Source organism: Podarcis erhardii, assembly GCF_964252035.2.
Source record: "Podarcis erhardii genome assembly, chromosome: 5".
Taxonomy (NCBI): Eukaryota; Metazoa; Chordata; class Lepidosauria; order Squamata; family Lacertidae; genus Podarcis; species Podarcis erhardii.
The window spans coordinates 57,205,109-57,229,331 of NC_138509.1; the positions used below are offsets into that span (position 1 = coordinate 57,205,109).

A 24,223-nucleotide genomic window follows, 5' to 3' on the forward strand; every position below is an offset into this window, starting at 1 on the left:
GTTGTTTGGCAAGGCTCATTGGGGCTCAGCCTGAGGAACTGCAGTGCCAGGACTCATCCTGGGAAGCCACAAAATTGTAATTAAGCTGGTGCCTCTGAAGATGTGGAAAGTGCATTTTCCTTACTCCTGTAAGTAGCCATAACTCACCACCACACATGTGGGATTATGAAGAAGGTTTTCAAGAGGATGTGGCTTCCATGGGCCTAAGGCCTAACACGCCTCTTTAGAAATGACCACCAGGCGTTGGTCATTTGGGCTCATTGTGGTCGCTCAAAAGCAGAGCAGATAATCATGTGGCAGATGTGGTCGCTCGCAAATCCCATGCCAGTCTAGGCGATTTGATTAGGCGACTATGATGACCGATACTGTCCTGACTTTTCTGTGGCCATAAGATACTTGACTATTAAAGCAAAGCTAGGAACTGACCACATCCGCTCTTTAGATTGTTCTGGAAGACTTGTCGCAAAACACTGCTCAACCCTAGAAGTAAGGGCTTGTCCATGCTTCTGCTTATCCTGTGATTTCTGGACAAGGGTCTGAGAAGTTTTTCTTTTGCCCCACCTCTTTCCAAAGGAAAACCCACAGTTCACTGCTTAATTGGAGCACATATCAATCAAAAATTCTAGCAGACCTGTGCTTAGAAATCAAACACAGGACAAGTGTGGATGAGCCCTAAATCCCACTGTTTTCAGTAGGGCCAACTCCCAGAAAAATGTGCATAAGATTGCAGCTACAGTGTTCTTTTATTCTGGGCTAAACTCCCTCATTTTGGTTCTCGTGGTCATTAACATACACACACACCCCTTAGCTCGCTTTGCTCTAGACCAGGTATGTCCCTCTACCTGTTGGTGGCCTCTCATCAGCTTCAACCCATATGGCCAATGATCAGGGATTAGGGGGCTGTAGTCCAACAATATCTGAAGGGGGCATCAGGTCCCCAACTCCTGCTCTGGTCCATTTTTGGGGTGCATTCTCAAGATCTCAAGAAGGATTACTTATGTCTTGACGCTTTTAACCACATGTTTATCCCCACAGTACAGTTGATGCATGTTTAGTTGTGTGGCCAAAGATTCCTCCACTGCCCAGCTCACAAACTTAATTTGCATCGTGCTTTTCTATTATTATTTCTGATCAATTAACCAGAAATGTTGTCTTTGTCACTGATGTGGATCGGCATCTCCTCGACAGCATTCTTTGAATGCTCTGTGATTGAGGGAGGGTGTTCTGTTGTGTCCTCTGAGTTGCAATTATTAATGGTTGGTTGTCCTTTATAAATCTAGCCGCCTCCTCTGTATGCATTGCAAGGGACTATGGGGCAGACACAGCACCCTCGTAAAGGTCTGCAGCGCTGCTAGGTGCAGACCGTGCATTTTCTCATCATGCACAGCCTCCTCAGCTCCAACACCCTCCAGCTGTACCTGGAGAAGAGAGACGACTTTGCAACAGTGACTTGCAAGAGCATTTTCAAGAGCTCCTGGCTGGGAGCCACAAGCCTTGGACACTGTTTCCCAGAGGGTTGTTGTGACTGGTCAGAGGAGTCCCAACAATGCCTGGCCAGTAAATAAGTAACCTGTCTCGAAACTTCGATTTGTAGCCATGTTAGTTTGTGGCACCAAAAATAAATAAATGGAGAGAGTTGTTAAGCTTTAAAAGACAAACACATTTATGATGCGCTTTTGTGGACTAAATGACACTTCATCAGATTCATTAACTGTTTTCCTCATTTAACAGGTACACACATACACATGCGCGTGCACGTGCACACACACACATGCACGCAGAGTCTGGGTATGGCTAGAAATTCTTGGGTCTGAGGAGGCCCTGAGAATGTATCTCTGCAGTGCCATGCTGGAGTGTACACTGCATTGACTTTGTGGATCACACGGTTAAGGCTGCAGCCCTCTGCACATTTACCAGGGGGCAAATGTCACTGATTTCATGGGGGCTTACTTCTGAGTAAGGATGCATTGGATCAGGCTGCATGTCTTAGTTTGCACATTTGGTGGGAATGGGGCAACAGGAATAATTACATCTTCAGCTAACTCTGGGTTTGGATGTTACAGAAGAGGAATTAGTAATGCTGAAGTAATTTTAGGAGATGCATGGAAAGCAAATATGACAGTATTACTCAATAGTCACGGGTACACTATTATGGTTTACCAAGGGAAAAGAGTACACCAGCTAAAATTAATTTCTGGCTTTCCTATTGTAAGATTTGTCATGTGTGTTTTCTGTCATAAGGAACCTGCTAGAAACAGATCTGGGTATCTGCTGGATTTTACATTTCCAAAAAGGGGGAATTGGCCATTGTGTGTTTCTTCATACCAAAATCCCGAAGTATGACCCGAAACCAGCACAGCACCCAGCTGTTCTCCTGCTCTATTTTAAGACCAATTCAAATTTATGGCTTTACCATTAGACCATATTTTTCTCCCTTCACCTGCACCATCTCCTTTGTCTGACATCCTGCCTGAGGAATTCTGGACCACTCAAAAACTTGCTTGCTATCTTGTTCCATTTGGGCTGGTCCTAGGTTTAGTAGTACTGCATCATCTTCTAAGGTTCTTCTGTAGCCATAGGTAGTTTCTTACTGTCTGATGATCATTAAGGTAGTCTTAATCTAAAAATCCATGTAGGAAGTATCTCGAGCCACACCTCCCTGGAGGATTCTGGCTGAGTCTGAAAGGAACAGTTTGTGCACTTTGAATTGGGCCAGAGAAAGAGAAAGGTGATATTTTGAAGCTGGTTGGTAAAGGTTGCTGTGAATCTTGGGAGTGCTGGGTTGTTGCTCTTCTGGTGTTAGCACTGCCTATGTGTGCTTGCTTTCCATCTGCTAAACCTGTATATTTCTAAACATCTTGTCCAAAAGGCCCCTTGATTAGATAGACAGAGAGAGAGAGAGACTTGCCAATGTCTCTGCAGGAAGTCTGTGACAGAGCTTTCAATGGGTGCCTGAATTTCCTGCATCTCAAGCCAGTGCAATGGGTTAGGTTTATACACGAGAGCAAAGTGACTCACCCTTTGGGGAGGAATTTCCCCTCTGGGAGAAACAGAAGAATTACACTGGATGTCAGTAGGCCTAAGGAGCAGCCTTTGGTGTTGGATGTTTAGGGCTTGCTAAGTTGAGAGATGTTGCGGTCTAGGACTCTAAACCTTCCTGTCTGCCTGGCAAAAGTTGCAACAACTTGGATCCGGATTTGTGCAAACAAATAAAAAATGTTCCACCTCCTCCCGCCCCATCTGGTGATGTGATGCCTGCCAAGAGGACTTGCTTCCTTGTCTCTGTTTTCTTTAAGAAAATCCCCAGCTGACAACACGGAGCAAAGGAATGCACTTTCTTGGAGGCAGAGAGTCTTCTAGTGGACCCTTTCTCTGCTCCAGATCTGCCGGAGTGGGGGCGGGCTTGATGCTGCTCTCTACCTGTGTCACTCATCATTCCCAGTTAACCTTGGTGGGTTTTAGATGGATGAAGTAGAGAGATGGGTGCCTTTCTGTTGCAGGCAGAGGCCTCTACGGAACAAGCCAAACTGGTGCACATGAAGCCCATTGAGCATTGTCTTAAGATGTGGTCTGTGGTTGGTGCTCAGGGTGCTTTGCCAGTTTTCCTTGCAGGTGATACCTGGCCTCAGAAAGCCCACTGATGGTGGGGACTCAAGTGCCATGGAGGACCTGCTGATGCTGAAGCAGAGGACTATTATTGTGTGCACACTTCTCCATGTGACACAGTGCACTGGTAGGACTCTGTGCGCTCGGGTGGGCTGAAGGTAGATTGGAATCCATTAGCTGGTTTGCAGTAGACTGGCAAGGGTTTCTGGCTCCTATTTCCTATGGGGGCAAGGCCCATATCTCAGTGGCAGTTGACCTGCTTTGGATGCAGAAGGTCCCAGGTTCAATCCCCGGCATCTCCAGGTAGGGCTGTGGGAGACCCTTGTGTGAAATGCTGCCCATCAATGTAGACAATACTGTGTTACCCATGGCTTGACTCAGTATAAAGCAGCTTCCAGTGTTCCTGTGCACTTCTCTGCAGCTAGGCTGACGTGGCTTTTTGCAGTGATATTGGGGGGGAAAGGCTGCAGCTCTGTGGGAGAGCATCTGCCTGGCAGGTAGAAGGTATTGGGTTCAATCCCTGGAGCCTCCAGATAGGGCTAAGAGCATGCCTCTTGAAACCCCAGAAAGCTGCTGCCAGTCAGAATAGACAATATTGAGCTGGAGAGACCAATGGTCTCAGTATAAATCAGCTTCCTCTGTTCTTCCTAATAGACAACAAAAAGCTTTCAAGGGCCCCTGTTCTGCAGTAACTGGCCTGCCATTCCAGTGCACTAACCACTACTCCACACTGCCCTGCAGGCCTTCTTCCTGGCCTGTTAAGTTCCCTTCTGCTCTGGAAAATGCAATGTGAGTCCTATTCATGGCATAAAACAGGCTTGCCTGATATTGGAGGGGATGTCTTCCATTGTGGTGTCTGAGGTGTGTGTGGGGTGTCTCCTGCACTGTCCTGGGGTAGCACTGCCACTTGACGGGGCAGGGTGGGGCGAGGGCAGTGGAAGCACCGCGTTGGCAGTGGTGGCACACCTGCCACCACCCTGCCTTGCCCCCTTCTGGTCCTGCCGAGCAAGTGGCGGTACCATGTCAGAGAGACTAGCCCACCTCATGCCACAGATGGCAGCTTGAAGGACTGTCACGTAACTCCTTTTCTTTCCTTTTCCTTCTCTGTATTGTGTAGTGCAAGGGATTTGGAAAGAAGGAAGAGTGAATAAGAACAGCCTGGGTCTCAGGGAGAGGCAGCCTGGGAATCCACCTTGTGCATGGTAGATTCTTGGCCCCAAAGCCTCCTCTCGCCTCCCATGGGCTCTGAGCAAGTCTCTGCAGAGGCTCCTTAATTCCAAGCCTCCCCCGTGTTTTCCAGTTGGGAAAACAGCCTTGGCTTTGTTCGTTTGCTTTGCCCAGATTTGTTTAATGAAGGGGCTGTAGCTTCAGCTCCAAAGTTTGCAGAGCTTCTCTTAACAAAGGATGTCATCTTTTTAAGCCTGAGTGAAATTGCCTGCCCCTGCCCCCGGTGGTTGGCCACTTCCCTTTGCGACTGTGCAAGGATTGTAACTGCTTATAGATGGCTCTTCCTAAATATGCCTGGATAGCTCAATTGGTTAGAGCATGGTGCTGTTAAGGCCAGCATTGCAAGTTCGATCCCCATATGGGACAGCTGCATATCCCTGCATTGCAGGGGGTGGACTAGATGATGCTCAGGGTCCCTTCCAACTCTGCATTTCTGTAATTCTAAAGCAGCCTTTCTAAGCCTTGGTTCCCCAGATATTTTTTGAACTACATCTCCCATAATCCCTGACCACTGGTCCTGCTAGTTAGGAATGATGGGAGCTGTAGTCCAACAACACCTGGGGGGCCAAAGTTTGAGAAACACTGGTTTGTATTCTGTGTGAGCTATCTAAAGGTTTTGATGATGAAGCAGTATATAAATACTGATAGATAAGTAAGTAATAATACTTACTTAATAATAAATAGAATACTTTTGTTTAGAAAGGAAAAGGGAATATCAAGATTTCGAAACTTTGCTGATTTTAACCACTGATTTCAAAACTGCACTTTCGTTTCTTTGAACACCTGAGCAACTCTTGGTATGAAACAGCTGGTTATAAATATAGTCCACTTTCAGTAATTTAGTTATCAAAATACCAGCTTTCTCTTGGGACACACTTCCACTTGTCCCATGCCTAGAAATCATGGGTCTGAGCAGTTTTCCGTTTCCCCAGCCACTTTCCCCAGGAAAACCTGCTCTTTAGCGCTGAATTGGCACAAACATCAATCTGCAGAAAACCCAATCGACGTTTGGTCCAATTCAGCGGTAAAGATTGGGGTTTTTCTCCTGGGTTGGGGGAGCAATGAGGCAAGCGGAAGTCTGGATGAGCCCTTGGCAACGCTTGTCAGGCTTAATCCTATTCCAAGCTGGAAGATTTATTTCATCTCTGTACAAACTATTGACAGAAAGGTGGAGAATTTGAAAGCTAGTTCTGAAAGTGTCTGAATGTTGACTCACCTTGAGGTCTTCACCCCATGTGATTGCTCTGACATTTTTCTTGTGACACTGTTCTGTTTGGGTGGCACAGCAGAAATATTTGAGAGCTATGTTGTTCCTCCCCTTCCTGCTATGATTCTGCCCCCCTCCCCCGGTGAGCTGTTAAAGTTGGTCATCCTTTCACCAGCCAAACCTGTGCAGCTGGATAGGTTGCCTGTGCCAGATTTTGAAGGGGTTAAACATTTACTAGGCTTTAATGTGCTCTGTAAGCACATGACTGGCGGCACATGATGGATTCCATCCTGTCATGTGAGGCTTTGGGCTGGAGAGTGTGATGTGCTATGGGTGGAGTGTTCTCCCCATCTGGTGTTTGCCCAGCCTTGTGAATTCTCTTCGGCTGAAGGAGGCGAGGATTTGGGAGGGAGAGAGGACATCCTGGATTACATTACAAAGATTTGCTGGCTGGGATTGATGAGAGCTGCAGTCCAAAGCTTCTGAAAGGCACTAGGTTGGTGAAGACAGGAAGAAAACTCATACAGGGCAGACCTCTGAAAGCAGGACTACAGATTGTTAACATCTGTCAGAAACAGGCAAAAATGTGTAGCCGTCTGCAAACTTCAGCTTAACTAACATACTGCCCTCTAGTGTCAGATCAAGGACAGTCTATCGCTCGCTTTCCCTTCAGTTGTGTAACTCTTATGATTGCATCCTAAGCATACTAGCTAGGCAGTAAGTCCCACTGAACCAAGTGGGATTTACTTCTGAGGACGCTTACACAGGATTGGGCCATCTGGGAGCAAAAGCTACATAATGTAGTAGGAGCACTTGAAACATTTCAGAGAGATATCATCAGAAAACTAGCCATATCTCTGAATGCACTCGGGCCATATCTTAGTGCCATAGTTCCCAACAGACAAATAAGAAACCACCTGTGGGTGTCCTAAGGTGGTTGCTTTCTGGCCTGTTGTAGAACAGTCTCCTTGAAATCACTTTAAACTTTGTACAGATGGAGAGCAGATGTACTGTAAATGTTAATGGCATGTGCTAAAAACTACCTACCTTGCTAGGCTGTTATAAGAAGATGAAAATAATAATAATAATAATAATAATAATAATAATAATACCCTGCCCATCTGGCTAGGTTTCCCCAGCCACTCTGGGCAGCTTACAGCAAATATAAAAAACAGTAAAAATCAGACATAAAAAAATTCCTGATACAGGGAAATAATGTATCAGAAACATTTCCTGTAGTTCACAAGTGGATGAGACTTTGATTTTTTTTATGTCCAACTTTTTTGGCTGATATATGAAAAGTCCAGGTTTAAAGAGTTGTAACCACCTGATATTTGGGGTGTTTTCAGTTCTTTACAATTAACCATTGCTCAAAACCAGTGGTATGAGATGGGTTGGGCTGAAACCTGCCCAAGGTCCTGTGGGCAAATAGGGATTTGAATCTGTCCTTGTTCCAAAGACAGCACTGCCAACCAAATAACATTTCTCCACTATTGGTGTCATAGCCTTTAAGAGAATCCCCTCCCATGTGTCCGTCCGTGCCCCCCCCCTCCAATATCTACCAAATAGCAAGATTCTCCAGTGAATTTCCAGGAACAGTTGCTGGGCGAATCATATGGCTGCCATAGTCACACCAGGGGGTTGGGGATGCACTTCTGTTTGAAGAAGCAGAAATCCAAAGAGCAAACAAACACCAAGGCCTGGAGCAGCCTCGTGACAAGGAAGATGTGGGCAGGCCTGTCTTCTCTGATCGGCAAGCAGGACACAGATATATCTACTCTGCCAGCCAGTCCTGAAGCCGCCTGGCATTCTTGAACAGATGAGGGGGTGGCAACATCAGGGGCTCACTGCAAATGCCTCGTGGTGCAAGAGCATTGTTGGAAGGGAGTGTAGAGGCTCAGAAGCAAACAAAGGCCAAAGGGCTCTTGATCTTCCAGTGATCCTATCCCATAGCCCTTGAGATTGCATACCAGAGTCCCCACTAAATCAGAGTTTTTCCTTTTTCTGAGAAAAAGCCGTTGCTCAGAGATAGAGCATGCAAGGATGTTTGAGGTTTGGTTCCTGGCATTTCCTGGTGGGACTAGAAAAGACCCCAAGACCTTGGAGAGCACCTGCCAGTCAGTGTGGAGCATATGGAGCTCTGTGTAGCATCTGGCTTGTTTTTCACACAGCATCGCATTGTGACAGCAGTGCCATTGATAACTGCATTGAACTGTATTGCCAGTGGTACCGCATAGGAGAAGGGCCTTGGCTCAGTGGTAGAGTGCACATGTTGCATGCAAAAAGGTTCCATCCCTGGATCTTTGGATACACTGCCAGGCAGTGTCTATAATACTTAGCAAGATGGACCAATTTTCTGGCTTGGTATAAGGCACCTTCCTGAACTCCCATCTGTGCTCTGCCACTCTGCCTATGTACCTCCATGTTTATTTTTCTCCCTGTGTTGTGAGGACTCCTTCCTCCCACTGCTTATCTGTCATTCCCTCCATTGCTGTTAATTCAGAATCTGCTGAAGTTTAGCACCTAGGATAAGCTAACCCGGGGTATTCCAGATGTTGTGTTGACCCAATAGCTCACATAATACCCGACTATTGCTGGGGATTGGACTGGATTCTGTGAAGTGCAATGAGGTGGCCTATATGCCTGCTCAGTCTGCTGTCCCAGTGCTAAATATCAACGGGCAACTTAAAGGCATATTTGTTTTGAAATGCTAAGGTTTGAGGCAAGTTAAAAATCCTGCATAAGCACATTATTGGAGCAAGGGGCAGTGAGCCATCGGAGGAATATCCCTGAAAGATTACCGGTATATAAATCAATGGCGCCCTCTAGTGGCAGAAGGAGAGAGCAATTTCTGGGGACCACAGGTTGGGCGGGGGGCTGGCTTAAATAATAATGGGAGATGTGTTCAAAAGGATTTGGCCAGGCTTGAGGATGAGGACAGCTATCTGGGTTGGGGGTGGAATATCACCATCTGGGGAAAGGCCTGCCTGCACCTGTACTCGGCTTGCCATCTGTCTTGGCTCCATCTCCTCAGTGGGCAGATCAGTTGCAAGCGACAGCACAGCAGCAGGCAGAGTCTTGCATGCGGCCATCAAGGAGCTGCCTCTGTGGCGGATGTACAAAGCGAGATCAGGCAGCAGTGTGTGTGTGTGTGTGTGTGTGTGTGTGTGTGTGTGTGTGTGTGACTGACTTCCTGGCCTGCACTGCTGGCTGGCTGGCATGGGCTGGGGACAGGAGTGGTACACACATGCCTGGACCCAGGCAGATATGGACTAAATGACAGCATGGAGAGACCTAGTGCAGCCGTGGGAGGGGAGCCCAGGGATGGGTAGAAGTGGTCATAGAGCAGCTTAGGGGTGGATGGGAAAGGATGTATAGGCAAGATGACATGAGCTTAGTGTTTACTCTGAACACTAGTTTGCAGGAGCACAGGAAGCTTGCTTTATACAGAGTCAGACCAATCACCTTTCTCGTTTAGTGTGGTCTGCACTGACTGGCAGCAGCTCTCCAGAGTTTCAAATGGGGGGCATTCCCAGCCATACCTGGAGATGCCAGGAATTGAACCTGGGACCTTCTTCATGCAAGGCTGATGCTCTGCCAATGAGCTTACGTTGCCCTTCCTGGGAGAGATGCTTTTACATCCTTTGAAACTTCCAGTGCCACTGCAGTGAAATGAAGGGGGCAGCCCTCTAGGGGGAGGAGCTCCATGCACATAGTGGAACTTCCGTAGAGATCATTGAATTGCAAGGTATGTGTGAAGCCAATTTCTTCCCAAGGGATTCTTTCTCAACTTCCGGAGAATGACCAACTTACAAAGGAGATCAAGCCTCATTGCACCTTTAATAGAAGATGGATTTCTGGCAGATATATGCAGTCTCCCCACCCCCAATTCCTGCATGACAAGCTGCATGGACCAAAAATCTTGCAAGCCACAGAGCTATTGAAGATGCAGGAGTCTTGCTCACCTTTGTAGCCAGTCACCTTTGAAAAATAAACAAGAGGAAGTCAGTGATAAGTGGGAAAAGGCAGTTATGCAACCACAGTTGCTCAGCTTAGGTCAGGGTGGAATAAGGCTGAAGCCTGTCCATAGCTACTGAACCTGCACCTACACAGTTGGGTAAAGATGTGCAACCAGAAAACATTGCGGCAAACTGGGCTGCACATGCTAACTGGAGGCCTCCCCCCCACAGGTGCCCCTTGGGGATGTAGAGTGTTTGGTGAGTGGGCAAAGAGCCCCGTGCCTCGCAGTCAGATGGTGTTTAGAGCCTCGGAGCTACATTGTCATGTACAGCGGCGAGCACATTGTTTAGTCGTTTCAGACTCTTCGTGACCCCATGGACCAGAGCACGCCAGGCACTTCTGTCTTCCACTGCCTCCCACAGTTTGGTCAAACTCATGCTGGTAGCTTCAAGAACACTGTCCAACCATCTCGTCCTCTGTCATCCCCTTCTCCTTGTGCCCTCCATCTTTCCCAACATCAGGGTCTTCTCCAGGGAGTCTTCTCTTCTCATGAGGTGGCCAAAGTATTGGAGCCTCAGCTTCACGATCTGTCCTTCCAGTGAGCACTCAGAGCTGATTCCCTTAAGAATGGATAGGTTTTATCTTCTTGCAGTCCATGGGACTCTCAAGAGTCTCCTCCAGCACCATAATTCAAAAGTCGAGCACATTAGCAGGCGCTAAAGTTACACAGCAGTTGCAATTGTGTGTGCGCGCGCTCCTACTCCACATCGCTTGCGGTTGGCGATGTGCGGATGCAAAAAAGTCAGTCGCGCGGCGCACCACCAGGCGACTCTGAGATGGGCCTCTGGGTGGCGAGGCGCTCCGGCGGAGCCGGTGCGCCCGCTCGTCGTTTTGCGCGTGTGTCTCAGGCCGGGCCGAGTCGGTGGGGGTGGGGAAAGGGAGGAGGAAAGTGGGGCTGGGCGGAGAAGGAGGGTAGGGGGCGGATCCGAGACACGAGAGTCCCGGTTAGCCGAGGGGAGGAGCCTGTTCAAACTTGTCGAGACGCGGCGGCGCTGCGAGCCGGCCGGGGGAACTGTGCCCCGTAGCGGCCCAGCGGCGGACCGGCACCATGGAGGCGGCCAGGCCAGGTGCGGGGCCAGGCGGGCAGCGGGAGGTCGCGGTCCGCTTTCCGGTGGGTGGGGGGAGACGGGCGGGCATTCGCTTCGGGGCCCAGGAAGATCAGAAGGAGAGCGCTCCCCCCCTCCGCCCAAAAGAAGACCAGCGCTTGTGCGCTAAGAGTCTTGGGCGCTGAGTTCCAGTTGGCGACCGAGGGGGCTTGCTTGGGAGCCTCTTTCGGGATGCCTTTCTCCAGCGACGGGTCGCTCCTCTGCTTCCCCGTCCACCTCCCTTCCTGAAGGGGGCTGAGTTGGCTGCGTGGTCCCGCCGCGGCGATCTTTGTGGTTGCGTGGAGTCGGAAGCAGGCCGGCGATGTCGCTGTTTATGCGCCCCCCGCTTCCCCCTCCATCTGCCTGCTGGAATCACATTCTCCCTTCGCCATCCGTCGACTTGCGTCTCCCGCGCTGGGAAAGGAGAGGCGCCGCTGCCTCTTGTCCCGGCGGCGAGTCGGTTTCTGAGCGCGTAATGTTGTTCCTTCGCGTTACTTTCTCCATGAAAGGGCATCGGAGAAGCGGGAGTCTGCGCTGCCGGGCTTGTGGCGCGCGTGAAGGTGCCCCTTTCTCCCTCTTCGTCACGGGGCAGCCTCTTGCCAGCCAATGAGCTTGTTGGTCTGGCCTAGTGGGCTTCTCCCTCTCCCTCCTTTCATTCATGGGGAAAGTTTGGCCGTGGCCTCCTCCTCCTCCACATCCCCGGTGCTCTGAATCTGCGCCAGGAACCTGGGTTGATGGAGGCCAGGCTGTGTGCCAGAGCCCTCCCTCCCCTGCCTGGATGGGTTGGCTTGGGGTTTATGCCTGTTGAGAGTCCATTGCAGGTGCTTGCTCTGAGCAATTGGGCTAGTCCTCCAGCTGCCCCCAGGGAGAGGGCTGTGGATGCCCCAAAGGAACCCCAGAGTGACCCCAGCAGCCAGGATAGCCAGTGCAAAGCCCTTGGATGATACTGTGCAGAGCAGGGGGAGTGAACCTGTGGCTCTCCAGATGTAGTAGGACCACAACTCCCATCATTCCCTGCCATTGGCCATGGTGGCTGGGGCTGATGGGAGCTGGAGTTCAGCGGTCAGCTGGGACAGTGTTAGTCTCTCAGTGCTGGAGGCGGGTGTGCATGGTGTGTGGAAATTGTAGGGTGGGTGAGTGTAGGTTGTTATTTTCAGCACAGGTGGGAGGCCAATGAGGAAACCGTCCAATGTGGATACTGGGACATGTTCCGCAAGCATCCTGTAGGAGCATGTGCAACAGCTAAAAAGGCTCTTTGAATGTGTTTATATGCACACAGTTGTATATTATGCTGGAAGCATGTGTGTTGCACTGGGCAGATCAAACAATGCTGGCTTTCCCTGTTGTACATGTGTTTCTGTCAGCTCCTCTTTCTGCATTTAGCAGTAGTGGCTGCTGCCATAAGCCCTGGAGATTTTTGTTTGCATGTGGAATAACAGTGGGTGCTGTGGGCTAATATCAGAAGCATTAACTATAAAAGATCCTCTCTAGGACAAGAATGTGATAATAAGCTGCATTTATATCCTGCCTTCAAGGAATTCAGGAATGAATATATGTCTGTCCTCCAGTTTTATCCTCACAACAACCCTGCAGGCTAGGCTGAGAGACGGGTCCAGACTTGCCTTATAAGATTTGTACAGTAGTTGGATGGGGCGTTGGACCTGGGTTTCCACAGTCCTGGTCTGACCCGCTCAGCAATAGTCCAGCAATATCTGGAGGGCACCACGTTGACGAAGGCTGCTCTAAGCCATCTCACTCCAGCTCTATGAATTCTCTTATTCTGTTCTCTCTTTTTCTGTCATTGGGGGTACATGTGAGTGAGCTGGGGACTCCCAAGAGGCGACTGTGTGTATTAATTACATTTCCTGGAGAAATGAGGTGGCCTCTTTGTGTTTGTGAAGAGGACAGACAACAGGAACCATTCATCACAACTCGTTGTGTTCGGATTCTTGCCTCTGTGTTTATGGTGCTTTTTAAGATCCAGCCTGAGCCTGTTTGCGGTAGGGACTCTCCTGTTAGGGGCAGCTTGCTGTCCTTTGCAAGCTTGTGAATCACCATTCTCTATAAACAAGAATCTGAAAGCCCTGAAACTTTTAAAACTCTCTGCTGCTGGCAGTTTGGTTCTGCAGGGCTTGGAAAAGTCTGGGCAAAGCACTGCCATTTGCAGCTTTCAGTTCCAGGCCAGATGCCCGTGAAGGATGGATAGGAGAGAAAAGTATTGAAGGGCCAGGAAGCCTCTCTAGTGCTCAGCCTGCCAGGGCTGGGATTTAGGGAATCTTTGGTGATGGGTGCATCCGTGCATGCAAAGGCAAGGGGGGGGGGAGCAGCTTTTTCTTGGGTACATTCTGCTGGCAGAGTTGAGAGGAGGGAGGGGGACTGTGGAAGGGTAAGAGTCTGCTTGCTCTCTGATCATGTTCTTTGTTCCTCAGCTTTAGGCTGGACAGGCTTGATAGCTTCAGCAGATGCCTCTGCTCCTTGCTTTGAAGTGAAATAGATGGGGGAAGGGAGGGTACAGCCCTGACCAACCTCCCCTCCCCTCCCCTCTCTGCAGTGTCTTGTTTGCTGGGCAGCATTGTTACACAGGCACACAGCTTAAGACCGAATGCTAAGAAGTGGAGGCAGCAGGCTTCTCCTCTCCCTTGATGGCTTTCCTAGACTTATTCAGATGCCGTGCACAAAGTAGCACATTTTATTCCAAAGCATTGGGAGTGGGGGCTGTGGTCATTGTTGGGTTACAACTCTCATGACCCCCGATTGTTGACAGTGCAGGCTATGGCTGATGGGAGTTGTGTATATATAGAGGGCCTTCACTGCTGCATTGTGGGAAAAGAAGCCTCTGAGTGCTGAGAGTGGTTTGGGAGAAATGGTGGCGGAAAGGGGCTTCTTTTTTTGGTCTCCCAGTGGAGGATAAGCATAGATTTCCAACATGAAAAGCTACTAGTGGTTCCCCATGGTCCAGAAGCATGACCCACATTAACAAGGGGTTGTACCCTCAGCATAGTGAGCCCAGTTCTATGGAGCTTCCTCCAGTAGGAACCAGACGAGGACTGACACTGCAAAGTTTCAGATGTTGGGTCAGAACAATTTTTTTATTTCAGGAGGCTGCTTTAATGTTCTTGTTTTCTTATGTTTAATCTATGCCTTTTGTACATTGTATGTTTAATTTCTTCTTTGTGAGTTGCTTTGAGACAACTGTGAAAAGTGGGGTAGTAGACCTTTAGACAGAGAAACAAATGAAGAAACAGTTACAGTCAATGACTCTCAGATCCAGCTAGGGTAGGGATAGATGCCCCCCTTAGTACATTGTCTATATACCTCTGCAGATTTATCTCATGAAAAGCCCAGCACAGCGCCAAGGGCTCTTGAACCTCTAGATATGGCCCTTGTGGAAGGTTAATTGCTATCTGTAGCTAGTTTGTTTGCTTACATCTAGAGACCTCAATTTTGCAGGATATGAATGCCTAGCAGTGGTGTCCAAACTTTTTTCAAAGAGGGCCAGATTTGATGGTGAAGGGCCGTGAGGGCCGACCAAAGTTGTTGTTGAGGTTTTTTTTTAGTATTTTACCCAGAAAATAAACTACCACAGGGGCCAGATTAAACTGACCAGGAGGCTGGATTAGGCCCCCGAAACGGACTTTGGACATGCCTGGCTAGGGCTTGCCCAGGGATGCGCAATGGCAGAGTTCTATTTCACTGATAGCTATAGGCAAGCAGGAGTTCCATGTTGGGGATTGACAGGGCTGGGGGAGGCGGCTCCTTCTCCCAACATCCCACTTGGTTTCTGTGCCCCTTTCTCTGCAATCAGCATGCAAATACAGTGGGGTGCCAGAGGAGCAGTCAATCCTTTCATCCGCCTACTTCCAGTCCACTTGGTAGAAGGCTTTTCTTTCTTTCTTTCTTTCTTTCTTTCTTTCTTTCTTTCTTTCTTTCTTTCTTTCTTTCTTGTGGCTAGCTTGTTAGGAGGGTAGAGAAGCCTACATTTCCATGTGTGGGGTTGCAGAATAGGACATCTGCAGATCTATGGCAAGCATGGGAATGCAGGCTAGTAATATTCTTGAAAAACAAACTTTTGTTGGCTTATTTACAAGGCAGGTGTATTGAAGTGTATAAACTGTGAACTAGGAAGTCCTTCAAGCAAATGTTTCCTTTGCAGCAAACTCAGAGGTCTTAACAAACCAGTACTCTCTCAGCCTCAGTCCCTTCTCTGCAAAATGGGTATGATAAGGCTGATCTTACCTTGTGAAGCATCATTACTGAACCAATGTATGTGATACATTTTAAACTCTCTAAAATGCTCTGTAAAAGCGAACTATTTTGGTTAACATGTTGCAGCTAGTTGGGATTAAGGCTCTCTGCAGCTGGCCCTCTATTTAGATTGTTTATCTGCCAATCCATTTTTTGACTTCCTGCTGTTTAAACTTGTACAGTGGTGGGCAGCACTGCCCCTAGGCTTTGCTGCAGTCAGCAAATTAAAATCCCTTCTCTAACCCCCCCCCCACCAAAACACCCTTAACTGTATGCTGAGTAGCACAGTGCCACCATACGCAATGATCAAGAGTTGATTGGAATTCTTCTTTCTCATTTTAATTTCCAAAGCAACTCCTTTCTTCCCCTTGACAACTGGGCCTGTGTTCCAGAGATCAGTTGGCAATCAGGCTGTGCCCCCTGGTATGTTGGGAGCCCTGCCCATCCCATGAGTCGCTGAGCTTGCTTTGTGCTCCTCTTCCAAAAGTGCAACACAGCACATTTCTCTCTGCCTGCAAGTATTTACATAGCTGAGGCAGATGCCGCTGGAATTGTGGTGCCCGCATATCCAGTTTGCCACTATGATTGGGTTAGCCTAGGTGGCGAGGCCTTGTACTTGGGAGTACAGGAGTGTGGCCGGCTGCTGGGATCTAGTGTCAGCATACTGGCATTTCAGAGGACTGGGGGAGTTGGGGACCGTGCGTGCACATGCGCGCACATGTGCACACATGCACCTTGGGATTTGCTTATGCTACGTAGTTATGATGTGTCAGGTACTTGCAGGGTTCAATAGTGCTCAGAAGGCCATGTCTTCTTCTGCTTGTACCTGTTCATTCCCCCTTCTCTTCTTTTCTGAAGGGTCTCCGTGTTAATTGTACTGCTTTCCTGGAAAAAAAACCTGGTGCAGGGACATCTCCCGGTAGCTTTTGGTCCTCCTGTGCCAGCCCAGGTCATCATATGGGATTAAATCCTTACTCCCCAGGTTCAACGAGAGGGTGAAGATGGTTCCTCCTCTCCATGGCTTTATGTGGAATGTGTGCGCGTGCATGTGGAGAGGAACCCTGCTGGGTTGACCCAGCCGTGGCCTGACTGAATGCTGCCCCTGATGAGTGTGCACTAGGCTGCTCTTCTGGGTGGCCTGTCACTCCACATCCATCCAGCGCTCCTGGTGATCATAACTCATTAGCTTGTCATGTGTGCAGCTATCACATGGCCTGCCCTCATGCTGGGGAGAGTGGATCTGCACTTAAAGGGGTGGGATGCCCTCTGGCAGATTGGTCCAGTCGTGGTAACGTTCGTGCTTTGGTAGGTGGCATCTCTGTCCCACAGTGTGCTGTTCTCTGTGTTCTACAGCATCTGCCTGCAAACAACATCTCCTTGTGTCAGATAACTGCATCATACTGTGTTGCCAAAGATCCTGTGTAGGAGACGGGTCTTCTTGACTTTAGTGGTAGAGCACCTTTGTTGCATGCAGTGTTGGCTGCAGTTTCAACTCCTGAAATCTGTAGGTAACGATTGGAGAGACCCCCTGCCTGAAACCCTGGAGAGCTGCTGCCAGTCAGTGTAGACAATACTGAACTAGATGGGCCCATGGCCTGATTCCATATGAGGCAGCTTCGTATCGTAGAATCGTAGAGTTGGAAGTGACCACAAGGGTCACCTAGTCCAAGCCCCCACAATACAGAAATCTCAACTTAAGCACCATGACAGATGGCTATAATACATTTTTATTATATATATATATATATATATGCAGGTTTTGGTGTCCTCGGGTGTCTTCCCGTGTAAAAGTTGGGGTGTCTAGGCGACGTTTCGACGAGGTCTCACTCGTCATCTTCACAGGAATGCAGGTTTTGGTGTCCTCGGGTGTCTTCCCGTGTAAAAGTTGGGGTGTCTAGGCGACGTTTCGACGAGGTCTCACTCGTCATCTTCATGAAGATGACGAGTGAGACCTCGTCGAAACGTCGCCTAGACACCCCAACTTTTACACGGGAAGACACCCGAGGACACCAAAACCTGCATTCCTGTACCCGTGAAAATCTACGAAAGCATATATATATATATATATATATATATATATATATATATACACATATATATACACACACACACACACACACACACACACACAATAGAGGTAGGGGGAGGAAAGCACAGCAATGTGAAGTGCAGTCATACCTCGAGTTGTGTTTGCTTCATGTTGCGTTTTTTCAGGTTATGAATGCGGCAAACCCAGAAGTGTTTACAGGAGAGAGCAGGAGCTCTCTATTGCATCACGCACATGCACAGAAGAGGCGCTCTGCTTACGGACTTTTCGGGGTGTGAATGGCACCCTGGAACGGATCGCGTCCGTAAGTAGAGGTACCACTGTACCAAAGTGAGTATTTGCCTTTACTTCTTTACGCAGATGATGCGGTACTACTCTCTTACTCCAGAGTGGGCTTAAGGAGGGCACTAAAGATTTTTGCGACATATTGCCATTCTAATCATCTGTCTATCAACCACACCAAGTCCAAAGTACTGATATTTTCAAGGAGTCACAAACTTTATTCATGGAAACTGGAGGGCACGAAAATCGAACAAGTACACAAATTCAAATATTTAGGAATTTATTTTCAATATAATTTAGGGTGGAAAGCGCACGTTGAATATCTTCAAAACAAGACAAAAGCCCTTTCACACTCCCTCCTTCGTTTTTTCTACTCTGAGGGGGCCTTATTCATCCCTGCGGCCCTGAAAGTGTATAGCATCAAAGTGATGGCCACAATGGCCTATGCTGCACCTTTATGGGCTGCCTTTGCAAACCTCTCACCTTTAGAGTCACTTCAAAGCTAATTCTTAGGCCGACTTTTAAAATTACCAACATGCGTAAGTAATGCGGCTATTCGCTTAGAAATGAAGATCCCCTCAGTGGAGTTAGTTATATGGAGGAGAGTTTTGATTTATTGGATATCTCTATGGCATAAACTCCCGAACCACTATCTCATTCAATGCATGTGGCGAGATGACTTCACAAATTTGTGGTCAGGAAAAATCCATGCCAAATTGCTGTCCTATGAGATCTTGCCCACTGAATTGCTCAAACTGGATCTAAATGTGGCAAAAAGGTGTATAAATCAAAGGCTGGATGATGCGGAGCTATACCAAAATTTCGTAGCTGGTGGTGGAGCCTGCTCGCCGTTAAATTTCGGCATAACCCCTATCTACCACGCTCCGTCCTACTTAACATCGCTTATGGCCGCGTCTCACCGATATGCCTTCATTAGAGCTAGGTTCAATGTCTTTCCAACAAATGTGCTGAGACATAGATTCACTAAGGGCCAAGTCCCTTCAATGTGTGCTTGTGAAATGAAACCATCAGAATCTCTACATCATGTTATGTTTATCTGCCCTTTGTACAGTTCAGCCCGTGCTAGTATACTAAACCCCATAATCCAGCCTATGGCTGACAAACCAGTAGACCTACAGCTTGCCTGGGTTCTTCAAGATGTGGATCCTTATATTACCCTACAGGTTGCTAAATTCCTAACAGCCGTCCTCTCGTACAAGAGACGGAATGGAATGTTGGCTGATTATTGATAGTTGTAAGGGTTTTCTGTGGTGACAGCAGATGTTGATTTTGGTGTGGTGCCAGAATCTTAGTCTTAATCTTGAGCTTTTCTTGTGAATGGCTAATGTCTGTCCTTGTGAGTTGTGAACTGTGTTGTATTGCTTGTGGCTTGTACGAGTCCGCTGTTTTATTTGATTTGTTTTGTTTTGTTATGTTGTGTTTCATGATGGGCGTAAAGCCGAATAAACATTTTGATTTGATTTGCCTCAAGATAACCAAATCACCCAGTGCTCTACAGCAGTGTTTCCCAACCTTGGGCCTCCAGCTGTTTTTGGACTACAACTCCCATCATCCCTAGCTAGCAAGACCAGTGGTCAGGGATGATGGGAATTGTAGTTCAAAAACAGCTGGAGGCCCAAGGTTGGGAAACACTGCTCTACAGGAAACAGCAACAAATCAGGGACCCTATATGTTTGACTGGAGAGAGACAGTGTTAGAAACTGAGATATGAAAGCTAGGAGCTAAACAGCACCTTAAACCTAGGTTATGGGTGCAACAACGGAATGTCTAGGTGCACTTTTTAAATAACAAGAATACAGAGCTGAAAAATGAATGAACTGCAGCTAAAATCTTATATTCATTTTTCACATGGTCTAGTCTTCATCTGAAGACTGCAAAAAACAACAACAAAGCCATGCTTCCCTTGCCTGCCCCCCAAATATTCTTAAGAGGGTCTTTTCTTCAGTCTTCAGAGAGTGGCTGGAAGTGGGGAGGCAGAAAAAGGTCCTCGTTTCCTTCTAGAAAAGAACTTCAGCTGACTGTGCCATCCATGTTCATAAACCTGAGGATGTTGAACTCACAAAGCTTATCCTTGCATATAAATCTGCAACGAGCAAATAAATACAAATAAGCATTGATTCTACTCTGAAATCCACTGTAGTGCATCCCAATGCATTTCTGTCTTGGGAGTCATAACCTGTGGAACAACCTTTCCCAAACTGGTGCCCTCCAGAGATCTTGGACTCCATCAGCCGCAGCCAGGCTTTCTCAAATCTAGACTTAATAGGCATCGTGAATTAACCTTTTGAAAATCAGGTCAAAAGTGGAAGTCTCAAATAATAATGCTTAGTACTTTTTAATTAGGAAAGGAGATAACTGAAAGATGTCCAGCAACATGTCTACTCCAGGATTTGAACATTGTTTCGCCTGTTCTATTTATTATCCACACAACTTTCCAGGTGCTATAAACTCTAATATGTGCAGGTAAAATGGTGGAACTTTCTAGGTGCTGCTTTGCATCCCTTGGCAATAAAGATGTTGGGATTTCCCTAGACTGGATTATTTCAACGTTGTCATATCTAAGGATTTTCTGGTAGAAGAATTTTTTCCCCCAAACACAGTCATTTTAAAATAAGACCTCTGTTTGATTGGTCCTAGTGATCTGGGTTTGACAAGCATTAAAAATTGTCAGACATTAGGACCAACCTCAACAAAACAATATCGGATTTATGTGTGAGGGTTTTAGAATTTTTTCAGCCTTTCCTAAGGCAGTTTTCCTTTGCTTTTCTAAATGTAGAGGGGATAGTAGCAGAATGTATGTTGGTTTTTTTTTTAGGAGGAGCTATTTTAATACTGTATAAACTCGTCTAATGTTTGGACCTTACAGATTCTATTAAGCTATTTACTTTAAAAATCAAATGAAGTTCCTAGTCCTCATGAATAGTTTAATTCCTCAGCAGTTTTGAAACTATAAATCCCATTTTGTGATACTTTGTTCACTGAAATATTTGTGACACCCCCACCCATCCTGCAGAAAGAAAGAAAAACTCCCAAGATCCTCATCTCCCTTGAACTGATCTGCTTACTGTGCTCTCCTGCCTAGCATAATGGGTTTCCCAGGTGCTAGGCCTGAGTGGTACAATCTGCAACTTTCTTAGGCTGTTGTCTCTGAGAGTGGCCCAGCTGTGAGGTCAAATTCGGGACCTCCCTGGAGTCCCAGGCTCATTGGTTCAGGCCAACATTTGCATGAAAACGGGAGCTTTTGTCTCCCAACTTCAGCTTCTGCTGCTGTTCCTGCTGGTGGATTATTTCTCCCATAATCCCTTAGCCTGGCGGTTGCTGGGAGATGTTGATTATGTTAAGGACAAGAGGATCCTGACATCAAACAGGGCCTGGAGCAGCAGGGGCCTGCATGGAAACAAAGATCCGGTTTCCAGGCAGATGCCTGTCCTGGATGAAGACGAGCAGCAAGTGTGGGGTGGGTGGGGGAGGGCATGGCTCCCTAGATGGACGGACTGTGGAAAATAGGCTCCCTTCTCTGGGTATCCCTGAAATTCAGCTTATAAATGCTTCTTGAACTCATGTGTTTGATGACATACAGATTATTGTGTCTCGAGTACATTTATGTGTTGTGTTGGCAAGTCTTAGGCTGCTCAGAGAACTTCTTGTCATACGGCAGCCCATCAGCAATGCAAATATTTTATTTAGAATAGATTTAGATGAGGATAATGTCTCTGGCATGATTTTGGGCTGTTTTCATACTTTGTCTTTTGAGGTGCACTCCTTTTATGAAACCTAGAGGTGGGCATTTGACTAGCCAAAAAAGATCCTGCCTCTTTTAAGTACTGGCATTGTGAGGACAAAGGAGAAAATAAATAAGCATCAAACTCTTGTTTGTAATTACATTTCAGCTGGGCCACAGTGGCTGCCTTGGCACGTATTGGCAAGCCAAACTTTCTGACTTATCGTGGTTTATTGTGAACAAGCCGTGTGTTGGTGCATCCTGCTCAATAGTTCCAGCTTCACTCCTTCCCTGACATGAGAGTGGTAAACAGTCCAGGAATACTTGGCTTATCATTATGTTTGAACTCACAGACCCTGGTTTGTTGCTCCTTAACAAGCAATGTTAACGAGCCAACATTAACCCGCGATTCGTGGTTGATTTGCTGATTGGGACTTGTTAGAGAATAATACACCATGATCCATGGTATAGATGCAATCTCCTTCTTCTCCAGGGTGGGGAGCAAAGCAGGAATGATTGGGCAATGTGCACTAACCCACTGCTTGTTCACAATAAGCTGCAATAGACTGGAAACTTTGGCTTACCGTTTTGTGCAAACATGGCCACTTCAACACATTATGTAAGAACCTGGCTGTTGTTTTCTTTAAAATATAGATACATTATTACAGGGGCAGGCAAACTAAGGCCTGTGGGCCGGATGCACCCCAATCGCCTTCTAAATCTGGCCTGCGGATGGTCTGGGAATCAGTGTGTTTTTACATGAGTAGAATGTGTCCTTTTATTTAAAATGCATCTCTGGGTTATTTGTGAGGCCTGCCTGGTGTTTTTACATGAATAGAATGTGTGCTTTTATTTAAAACACATCTCTGGGTTATTTGTGGGGCATAGGAATTCGTTCATTTCCCCCCTCAAAATATAGTCCGGCCCACCACATGGTCTGAGGGATGGTGGCTGAAAAAGGTTGCTGACCCCTGCATTATTATATGAGCACTCTGCTGTCCTGGGTTCATTTAAAGATGTTCCTTTCCATGTGTCTCCTTCCAGTGCTTGAAAGGGTGGGGAGGGATGGACAGGCAGGAAGCATGGGATACATTAAGCATAGTTTGGATTCATTCCAATGATCCCCCTGGATCCTTCTACTTGTGCTGGTAGGGTTGGTTGGCATCTGTCTGTCTTGGGAGACAATGGAAGAATGTGCCTTCGGGGGTGAAGTTAAACTGTTGGGGAGTTACAGCTGTTGCTGTGGCTGTAGAGACGATACAGGGGAGACATGTTTTGTTGCAGCTGGGGCAGATGAAGGGGCCTGGTTGCGCTGATGCAGGTGCACACTTCCCAGCAGTCGTTCCTCCTCTTGTTAGGGACAGCAGTGGTGATCATCAAAAGGAAGAAGCAACACCCAGAGCAGAGCAGCTTTCCATCCTGTGGTTCTATGAAAATTGTGCTGTATTCCTTAGTTCAGGACTAGCCAATGTGAGCCCTCTGGGTGTTTTTGGACTCTTGCACCCATCAGCCACAACCAGCAATGGTCAGATATGATGGGAGCTTGCAGCCTTAACAACTTTGGCTGCCCCTGTTCTAATTCTTGCTGATCAACAGGATGGGGCATATTTGGAAAGTGTCCAGAGGGCTGAATGGGCTGAGCACAAGTCGTAGTTGATAGATATAAAGCCTGTTCAGGAGTTGAACTTTGAAAACACCATCTTAAGAATGCTTTGCCAGCAACCTGTGAATTGAAGTTCTCAGTTTACGTTGATCAAGGTCCAAACATGGAAATGTGCGCTGTCTAGGGAAGAGTGACGCTGTATAGCACACTGCACAAAAATCAGCATCTTTCATTTTGGCAGAAAGACTGGGGTGGCGGAGAATCTGTCTGCAAGATGCCTCTGTTAAAGTTTGTGGAAGCCGCAAATTCAGTATCCTTGGGTGATGCGGAAGGGGGTTGACAAAGGGCAGATTGTTGTCTGCTTGCTGTAAATGAACTTTCCTTTCAATGCTAACTGCAGTTTCTCAGCATGTGTCACACATCTCTGATTCTGTGGGCCAAAATAGATGTGTGCATGCTTATTATACACTAACAGAATACACTTTATTCAAGAGTTGGAGAGGGTCAGGGGGTGTCTCCTGCTTTCCTATATCAACACGAGTGTCAGGGGGAGCAGAACGAAACCTGTCCCTTGCCTTGCTATGCCATGCTATGCTTGACTGGTTTAAACTGTTTTCCATCAGCCTGGCTTGGATACCAGAAGTGAGCCAGGCTGTGAGAGGCAAACAGCCTTAAGTGGCTGAATATGGTGAATTAAGACAGGATGGGGGCCTTTTTTGTTCTTCATGCACTCACTTTGGTGCAAAAAGTAAGATTTTATAGGCAAATGGGTGAATACACATATGGATACCTAGTTTAGCTCTGTGTTGTGCCTGTCATTTAAATGACCGGGGGGGGGGGGAGAGTTGCTTTAAAATAACCCCAAATTGCCAGTGACATATGGACGTAGAAGATGCTGCCTTCGTGTCGGACCATTGCTCCTTCTGGCTCCCTGTTGTCTACTTTGAGGGCGGGGAACCCAAGGCCAGCCATGTCTTCTGGGGGCTACATGTGGGGTGGGGCCAGCTGCAAAGGTGGACAGAGAAATTAGTGTAAAATTTACCTTTATATGGTAGCCTAGTTTCTTATTAATTATTCTGTATCACCACACACCCACAAACCCCACTCTTTCCTCCCTCCATTGTATACCAATGCAAGCAGGGAGCATTACTAGAGAGTT

At 47.4% G+C, this 24,223-nt stretch overlaps 1 protein-coding gene across 6 annotated transcripts in view; it reads left to right on the forward strand.

Moving 5' to 3' along the window:
- Positions 1 to 24,223, forward strand: part of LZTS2 (leucine zipper tumor suppressor 2) — a 60,268-nt gene that overhangs the window by 18,609 nt on the left and 17,436 nt on the right. The window contains exon 1 of one of the 6 annotated variants that reach the window (XM_081863983.1): positions 3,381 to 3,733. The exons of 4 other annotated variants lie outside the window; for them this stretch is intronic. The gene's annotated coding sequence lies outside the window, so the exon portion shown is untranslated. Of the gene's footprint in view, positions 1 to 3,380; positions 3,734 to 11,014; positions 11,128 to 24,223 lie in introns of those variants that run through there. One more of the 6 variants, XM_081863982.1, reaches the window with a different exon arrangement.